The sequence below is a fragment of the Piliocolobus tephrosceles genome, chromosome 8 (genome assembly GCF_002776525.5).
Source record: "Piliocolobus tephrosceles isolate RC106 chromosome 8, ASM277652v3, whole genome shotgun sequence".
NCBI classification, from domain to species: domain Eukaryota; kingdom Metazoa; phylum Chordata; class Mammalia; order Primates; family Cercopithecidae; genus Piliocolobus; species Piliocolobus tephrosceles.
This window is the reverse complement of record NC_045441.1, coordinates 5,032,125-5,040,269: the sequence shown is the minus strand read 5'-3', so window position 1 is coordinate 5,040,269 and position 8,145 is coordinate 5,032,125.

The window sequence follows — 8,145 nt, the reverse complement described above, 5'->3', positions numbered from 1 at the left end:
CTTCAATGTCACGTCCTTCAGATTCTGGGGGACAGTTGCTGCTTTGGCATGGTGATTATCGTGAGGCAGTGGGATGCAGAGAAGCAAAGGTGATGCAGCTGGTCCATATCCCCAGCAAGTGCAAGAGCACATAACAGATGCACTGCAAGCGCACATAACCATGCCGGACGCACTGCAATCACACGTAACCGTGCTAGACACATTGCAAGCGCAGATAACCATGCTGGATGCAGGCAAGCACCCATAACCTTGCCGTATGCATTGCAAGCACAGATAACCATGCCAGGAGCCATTGCAAGCACAGATAACCATGCCAGGAGCCATTGCAAGCACAGATAACCATGCCAGGAGCCATTGCAAGCACTCATAACCATGCCGGACGCATTGCAAGTACAGGTAGCCATGCCAGACGCATTGCAAGTGCAGATGACCACGCTGGATGAAGGCAAGCACGCATAATGGACGCATTGAGAGACTGCAGGCACACATCATCATGCCGGACTCACTGCGATCCACACAACCATGCTAGTTTGGGAGTTGATACCAACCCCTCTTCCCTTCCTAACTTTGTAATCCCCCAAGTCATAAACACCAGTGTCAGATGTATAGAAGTCAAAATCTGTTTTATTATGAACGACACTGAATTGGAGGAAGTAGAGGGACTGGGGCTGGGGGCAGGAGGTGGCGCATGGGTTTCCCAGCACTTTGCACCTGCCAGTCACAGGTGAAGTTAGAAAACCACAAAGGTCTTCTGTTAGAAAAAGCAGAAGGAACTGTGGACAAGGCTGTCCCAGAGAGACCAGCTAGGGAGGGGACAAGGTCTGCTGGGCTCACTCCGCACTTTTGCAGCACTCACCAGCGTGGTGAATCCAGGTGAGAAGAGGACTAAGGGACTGGAGACACCCCTTGCTTCCTGGAAGGCGTGAAAATACCTCCCACCCCTCCCCAGCAGGAGACAGAAGCCCATCACCTGAGGCATTTCTAAATCCCAGTTTCTTTTGCCCAGGCTGGCTGTATTGCAGTTGCGCAATCTCAGCTCACTGCAACCTCCACCTCAAGCCATTCTCCTGCCTCAGCCTCTCGAGTAGATGGGACTAGAGGCACCCACCACCATGCGCGGCTAATTCTCTTTCTTCTTTCTTTCTCTCTTTCTTTCCTCTTTTTTTCTTCTTTCCTTCCTTCCTTCCTCCCTCTTCCTCCTCCTCCCCCCTCCCCCTCCTCCTCCTTCTTCTTAAATATATTTTAAGTAGAGATGGGGTTTTGCCATGTTGACCAGGCTGGTCTTGAACTCCTGGTCTCAAGAGATCTGCCTGCCTCGGCCTCCCAAAGTTCTGGGATTACAGGCATGAGCCACTGTGCCTGACCCAAATCCTATTTCTCAATGGCAAAACCTGGAAACCCAGTTTTCGGAAATAATTGAATCCCTAGCACTTCCTTCTCAGATGACAGGGCATGATGCACCCCAAACACAGGGTAAAGGGAAACTGGGATACAGCAAATAGTGACTTTTTTCTAAGCAAAGAGGCCCAGCAAGGTGGCTCATGCCTATAATCCTAACACTTTGGGAGGCCAAGGTGGGAGGACCGCTTGAGCCCAGGAGTTTGAGCCCAGCCTGAGCAATACATTAAGACCTTGTCTGTACAAAAAATAAATGAGCCAGCATGGTGGCATGTGCCTGTAGTCCTAGCTACGTCGGAGGCTGAGGCAGGAGGATTGCTGGAGCCCAGGAGGTGGAGGCTGCAGTGAGCTACGATTGTGCCACTGCACTCCAGCCTAGGCAACACAGCGAGACTCCATCTCAGAAAATAAAAATAAAAAAGTAAAAGTAAAAATAAACACAACACTTTAGCAAAGAAATATCAACGGCCTAAAAGTCATCAACTGTGTGCTCCCGTGGACTCGGATTGTGGGGAAGGATGTATTTTCTGAAGACTGGAAGGGGGTTGGAGAGCTCCATACCTTTCAGGTGGCCCCAGAGAGAGCCCCAGCAGAAATACCCATGGGGAGAGGGAAACTGTCATTCTGTGGGTCTGAAGGGTGAACAGCCAGGACATTCATTCAGAGCCAGGTCCTCAGAAGGCCATTTTCTCAAGTCTTAAAAAAAAGAGACAGGGTCTCACTGTCACCCAGGCTAGAGCACAGCAATGTAGTCACAGCTCACTGCAGACTCGACCTCCTGTGTTCAAACAATTCTCCCTCCTCACTGGGACTACAGGCATGTACTACCGTGCCTGACTAATTTGGAAATTTTTTGTAGAGACAGAGGGGGTCTTGCTATGTTGTCCAGGGTGGTCTTGAACTCCTGGCCTCATGAGTTCTTCCCATCTTGGCCTCCCAAACTACTGGGATTACAGGCACGTGCCACCAAGCTGGGCCATGGTGGGGGGATTTTAAGTTACAGATTCAATTTCTTGTGTCAGTTTCAGTAATTTTCTAGAAAGTTGTTGGTTTTATCCAAATATTTAAATTCATTGGCATGGCCAGGCACGGTAACTCACACCTGTAATCCCAGCACTTTGGGAGGCCGAGGCAGGTGGATCACTTGAGGTCAGAAGTTCGAGACCAGCCTGGCCAACATGGTGAAACCCCGTCTCTACTAAAAATACAAAAATTAGCCAGGTGTGGTGGCACACGCCTGTAGTCCCAGTTACTCGGGAGGCTGAGGTGGGAGGATTGGTTGAACCCGGGAGATAGAGGCTGCAGTAAGCTGAGATCATGCCACTGCACTCCAGCTTGGGCGACAGAGCTAGACTCTGTCTAAAAAAAAAAAAAAAAAAAATTAAAAGCAAATTAAAAAATTAAAAAGAAATTGACATAGAATGTTGATAATATCTTATAGGCTGTACAATGATGCCTCACTTTTCTCCTTCCTAATGGACCAGAGGTGAGGACAGAGGCTGGCATTCCAAGCAGTGGAACAGTGTGAGCCAAGCTCCAGCACAAACGCTGGAACAGCAGCTGGCCCTGCCCGTCTGCGGTTTAGGCAGACACCAGGGATGCAGAGGAGGGTCCCAGTGCCAGGTCCTGCTGATACCTGATGGACATTCACCTGCTGGTAGAAGTAGCTGCCATATGATTGGGTGGTTTTATCAGCCTGGGGTCATGGAGGCAAACAAAGTGCCACCTAAGCCACACTCTTGCTTGAAGCCAAGGGACAGGGAAGCTGTCACATCTCCTGAAGCCTCTCCTTGCACCATTCAGGGTCCCCCCTTGCTCCTGATGTCTGCACTATGCACATTCACCCAGGCCCGGTGCGGGCTGCCTCCTCCACCACCGGCCCCACCAGCCACACCTGCCCCACCTGAGCTCAGCTGATTGTCCCAGCCCTGCCTCTGCACAGTTTTGCCCTAAGTTTTTTTTTTTTTAAAGAGATCAAGTCTCGCTCTGTTACCCAGGCTGGAGTGCAGTGGCATGATCATAGCTCACTCTAGCCTCAAACACCTGGGCTCAAGCAATCCTCCTGCCTCAGCCTCCTGAGTAGCTGGGATTACAGACACAGGTCACCATGCCTAGCTAATTCTTATATTTTTATGTAGAGATGGGGTCTTGCTTTGTTGCCCAGGCTGGAGTACAATGGCATAATCATAGCTCACTGCAGCCTCCAACTCCTGGGCTCGAGCAATCTTCCCACCTCAGTCTCCCGAGTAGCTGGAACTACAGGCCCTTGCCACCACACCCGGCTTAGTATTATTTTTTTATAAAGAGGAGGTATTGCTATGTTGCCCAGGCTGGTCTCAAAATGCTTAGACTTAAGCAATCAACCCACCTCAGCCTCCCCAAGTGCTGGGATTACAGGTGTGACCACCATACTTATCCCTTTGCTTTTCTATTTTGAGACTGAGTCTCACTCTGTCACCCAGGCTGGAGTGCAGTGACATGATCTCGGCTCACTGCAACCTCTGTCTCGCAAGTTCACGCAGTTCTCCCATCTCAGCCTCCAAGTAGCTGGGATTACAGGCACCTACCACCACGCCCAGCTAGTTTTTGTATTTTTGGTAGAGACGGCGTTTCACTATGTTGGCCAGGCTGGTCTCGAACTCTTGACCTCAAGTGATCCACCTGCCTTGGCCTCCCAAAGTGCTGGGATTACAGGCATGAGCCACTGCGCCCAGCCAAACCCCTTTTCTAGATCCTCCCACATCTCCCTTGCTCTGCCACTGAGCCTGCTGAAGGCCAGTGTCACCCTGGGCCCGCTCCTCTGGCTTGGTTCAAGTGAAGACCTACCAGACAGTGAGCCGGTGGCAGTGTAGAAATGCCCAGCTATGCCCCCAGCTATGTCCAGGACACAGCAGGAGGAGAAGGTGTCATCACTTTAACCGCGAAGCTTTAAGAAATAGTGGTTTTAGGCCAGGCATTGTGGCTCTTACCTGCAATCCTAGCACTTTGGAAGGCCGAGGCAGGCAAATCACTTGAAGTCAGGAGCTCAAGACCAGCCTGGCCAATATGGTGAGACCCTGTCTCTAGTAAAAATAGAAAAATTAGCTAGGCATGGTGGCACACACCTGTAATCCCAGCTACTTGGGAGGCTAAGTCAGGAGAATCATTTGAACCTGGGAGGCAGAGGTTGCAGTGAGCTAAGATTATGCCACTGCACTCCAGCCTGGGTGACAGAGGAAGACCCTGTCAAAAAAAAAAAAGGAAAAAAAGGAAAAGAATGAAGGAAAAGAATGAAGGGAAGGAATGAAGGGAAGGAATGAAGGGAAGGAATGAAGGGAAGGAATGAAGGGAAGGAAAGGAAGGAAAGGGAGGAAAGGAAGGTTGGTTGTAGGCTAGGTGTACCTGTAATCCCAGCACTTCGGGAAGCCAAGGCAGGTGGATCACTTAAACCCAGGAGTTCCAGGCCAGTCTGGGCAACTTGACAAAACCCTGACTCTATTGAAAAGAATTGTAAAGAAAGTGGTACTTTACCTCCCAGTAGAGATCAATGTGCTCCTGTGAGTGGTCAATTTATTTTTTTGATACGGTCTTGCTCTGTCAGCCAGGCTGGAGTGCAGTGGCGCAATTGGCTCACTGCAACCTCCGCCTCCCGGATTCAAGTGATTCTCCTGCCTCAACCTCCCAAGCAGCTGGGATTACAGGCATCCACCACCACGCCTGGCTAATTTTTGTATTTTTAGTAGAGAAGGGGTTTCATCATGTTGGCCAGGGTGGTCTTGAACTCCTGGCTTCAGGTGGTCTGCCCGACTCGTCCTCCCAAAGTGTTGGGATTACAGGCGTGAGACACCACACCCAGCCCCATTTATTTTCAATCACTGCCAACTCACCCATCTATCCATGAGTGTAAATTTCACTTTTCAGCCTTTGAACAAGAGGACTCTAGCATTTTACGCAGTCCCACGCAATCACCATTGGAGCAACAGTAACGTGGAAACAGGGGCTGGAGCGTCTGGGAACAGCCTCTCTGCATAGTGTGCGGCACACACAGTCACCTGAGTGCTTGTCCCCAGTGGGAGAAAAAGCCTTCGAGAACTGAAGGTCTGCCAAGCTCTGCTGAGCGTCGTGTGACACAGCAGGAAATACGGCCCATTCCTGCCGTCAGGAGCTTGTAAGAGGGTTTATGGCAAAGAAAAGCAATCATTTTCGTGCACACACACACTTGTATGCAGAAGACATCCCATCCTGGGTTTGTGGCTACAATAGTCAAATGCCGTTTCTGCAAACTATTGATCAGGACATTTCAGTTAAAATGGAAAACAGGGCTGGGTGTGGTGGCTCACGCCTGCAATCCCAGCATTCTGGGAGGCGCAGGTGGGCAGATCACTTGAGGCCAGGAGTTTGAGCCAGTCTGGGCAACTTATGAGACCCCCACCTTAAAAAAAAACAAAAAAACAAAATTTTTTTTTAAAGATTAGCCGAGGGTGGTGGCGCATACCTGTCGTTTCAGCTACTTGGGAGACTGACACAAGAGAATCACTTGAGCCCAGGAGTTTAAGGCTGCAGTGAGCCATGACTGTACTACTGCACTCCAGTCGGGGTGACAGAGGAAGACTCTGTTTAGAAAAACAGGAAAAGGAAAGGGGAGAAGAAGAAAAGAACATTTTGGGAGGCTGAGGCAGGCGGATCACTTGAGGTCAGGAGTTTGAGACCAGCCTGGCCAACATGATGAAACCCCATCTCTACTAAAAATACAAAAATTAGCTGGGTGTGGTGATGGGCGCCTGTAATCCCAGCTACTCAGGAGGCTGAGACAGGAGAATTGCTTGAACCTGGAAGGCAGAGGTTGCAGTAAGCCGGGATCATGCCACTGTACTCCAGCCTGGGTAATAGAGCAAGACTTCGTCTCAAAAAAAAAAAAAAAAAAGAAAAACGAAAAGAGAAAAGAAAAGGAGAGAAGAGAAAGAAAAGGAGAAAGAGAAAAAGAGAAAGAGAGAAAGAAAAAGAGAGAAACAAAAAGAAAAAAAGAAAGATAAAAAAAGAGAAAGGAGAGAAAAAAGAAAGAGAAAGAAAGAAAAAGAGAAAAAGAAAAAGAAAGGGAGAGAGAAGGAGAGACAAAGAAAACAGGAAGGGAAGGAAAGGAAGGAGGGAGGGAAGGAAGGGAAGGAAAGGCAGAGAAAGAAAGGAGGCCAGGCGTGGTGGCTCATGCCTGTAATCCCAGCACTTTGGGAGGCTGAGGTGGGTGGATCACTTGAGGTCGGGAGTTCGAGACCAGCCTGACCATCATGGAGAAACCCCCATCTTCACTAAAAATACAAAATTAGCCGAGTGTGGTTGCATATGCCTGTAATCCCAGCTACTCAGGAGGCTGAGGCAGGAAAATCACTTGAACCTGGGAGGTGGAGGTTGCAGTGAGCTGAGATTGCGCCATTGCACTCCAGCCTGGGCAACAAGAGCGAAACTCTGTCTCAAAAAAGAAAAAGAAGAGAAAGAAAGAAAAGGAAAGGAAACTCCTGTGAAGGGAACTGATTTTCATGACGCGGGTGTTGGCCCGAAGGTTTCAGCATGGTCAGCAGCTGTGGGTGTGTTGGGTTTGGGGTCGTTGGGATGAGGAACAGATGGGCTGCATCACAATCAACCACGTGGGAGGGGAAGCTTTACCTGGGCCAAAGATGATGGGATACAACTGGGTCTCAACTTATATCAGGCCTAAAAACGGAATGCCAATTAGCAACCATACGAAGCAAATAGACAACACCAGGAGATGCCAGACCTCAAGGCAGGTTCCCCAAATTGCATCCTTCCTTGGACACTGTGCGGTGGCAGAGCAGCCAGGCAGGAGGCCAGGGCAGACCTGCAAGGTGAGGCATGCCACACAGAGGGAGCAAAGGCTACGCCACCCTCAGTGCTCTTGGGGTGCAGGGGCAGTGGCAGTGACATCCTCCCAGGCATGATGATGGGCAGGGACGATGGTGGTGGGCGCCTCCACCCACTCGCCATTCTCCATGGTGCAGAGGGAACCTGGCCCAGGTTCTCATGGAGACCGAGGGGACTGGGAGGAACAGACAAGGACCTGAAAAGGCTGCAGGGTTCCTGCCAGGCGGCGCTCCGAGCACAAAGCTGGCATTGTTAGTTTACCGAGGTCTGATGGATACAGAGAACTGCATCCATTTCACTGTGTGGTTTCAATGCGTTTTGACGCAGATACGGTACACCTGTGAAGCTGTCGCCTGAAGATGGGCCAATCCATTGGCCTCCGTATTAGTCTGTTTTCATGTTGCTATAAAGAAATACCTGATACTGGGTAATTTATAAAGGAAAGAGGCTCAATTGACTCACGGTTTGCATGGCTGGGAGGTCTCAGGAAAGCTGCAGTCACGACAGAAGACAGAGCAAACACCTTCTTCACGATCTTGGGCAGGAGGAACGGGCACTTATAAAACCATCAGATCTCGTGAGAGCTCCCATCAGATCTCGTGAGAACGCCCATCAGATCTCGTGAGAACTCCCTATCACGAGAACTGCACGGGGACGCCACCACCATGATTCAATCACCTCCCACCAGGTCCCTCCCCTGACACATGGGGATTACGATTCAGATTACAATTCGAGATGAGATTTGGGTGGGGACACAGCCAAACCATATCACCCCCAGAAGCTTCCCTGTGTCCCTGTCACCCCATCCTCGCCCACCCTCATCCCCAGGCAACCTCGAATCTGCTGTCAGGGTAGATGGGAGCTTTTTTTGAGACAGGGTCTCACTCTATTGCC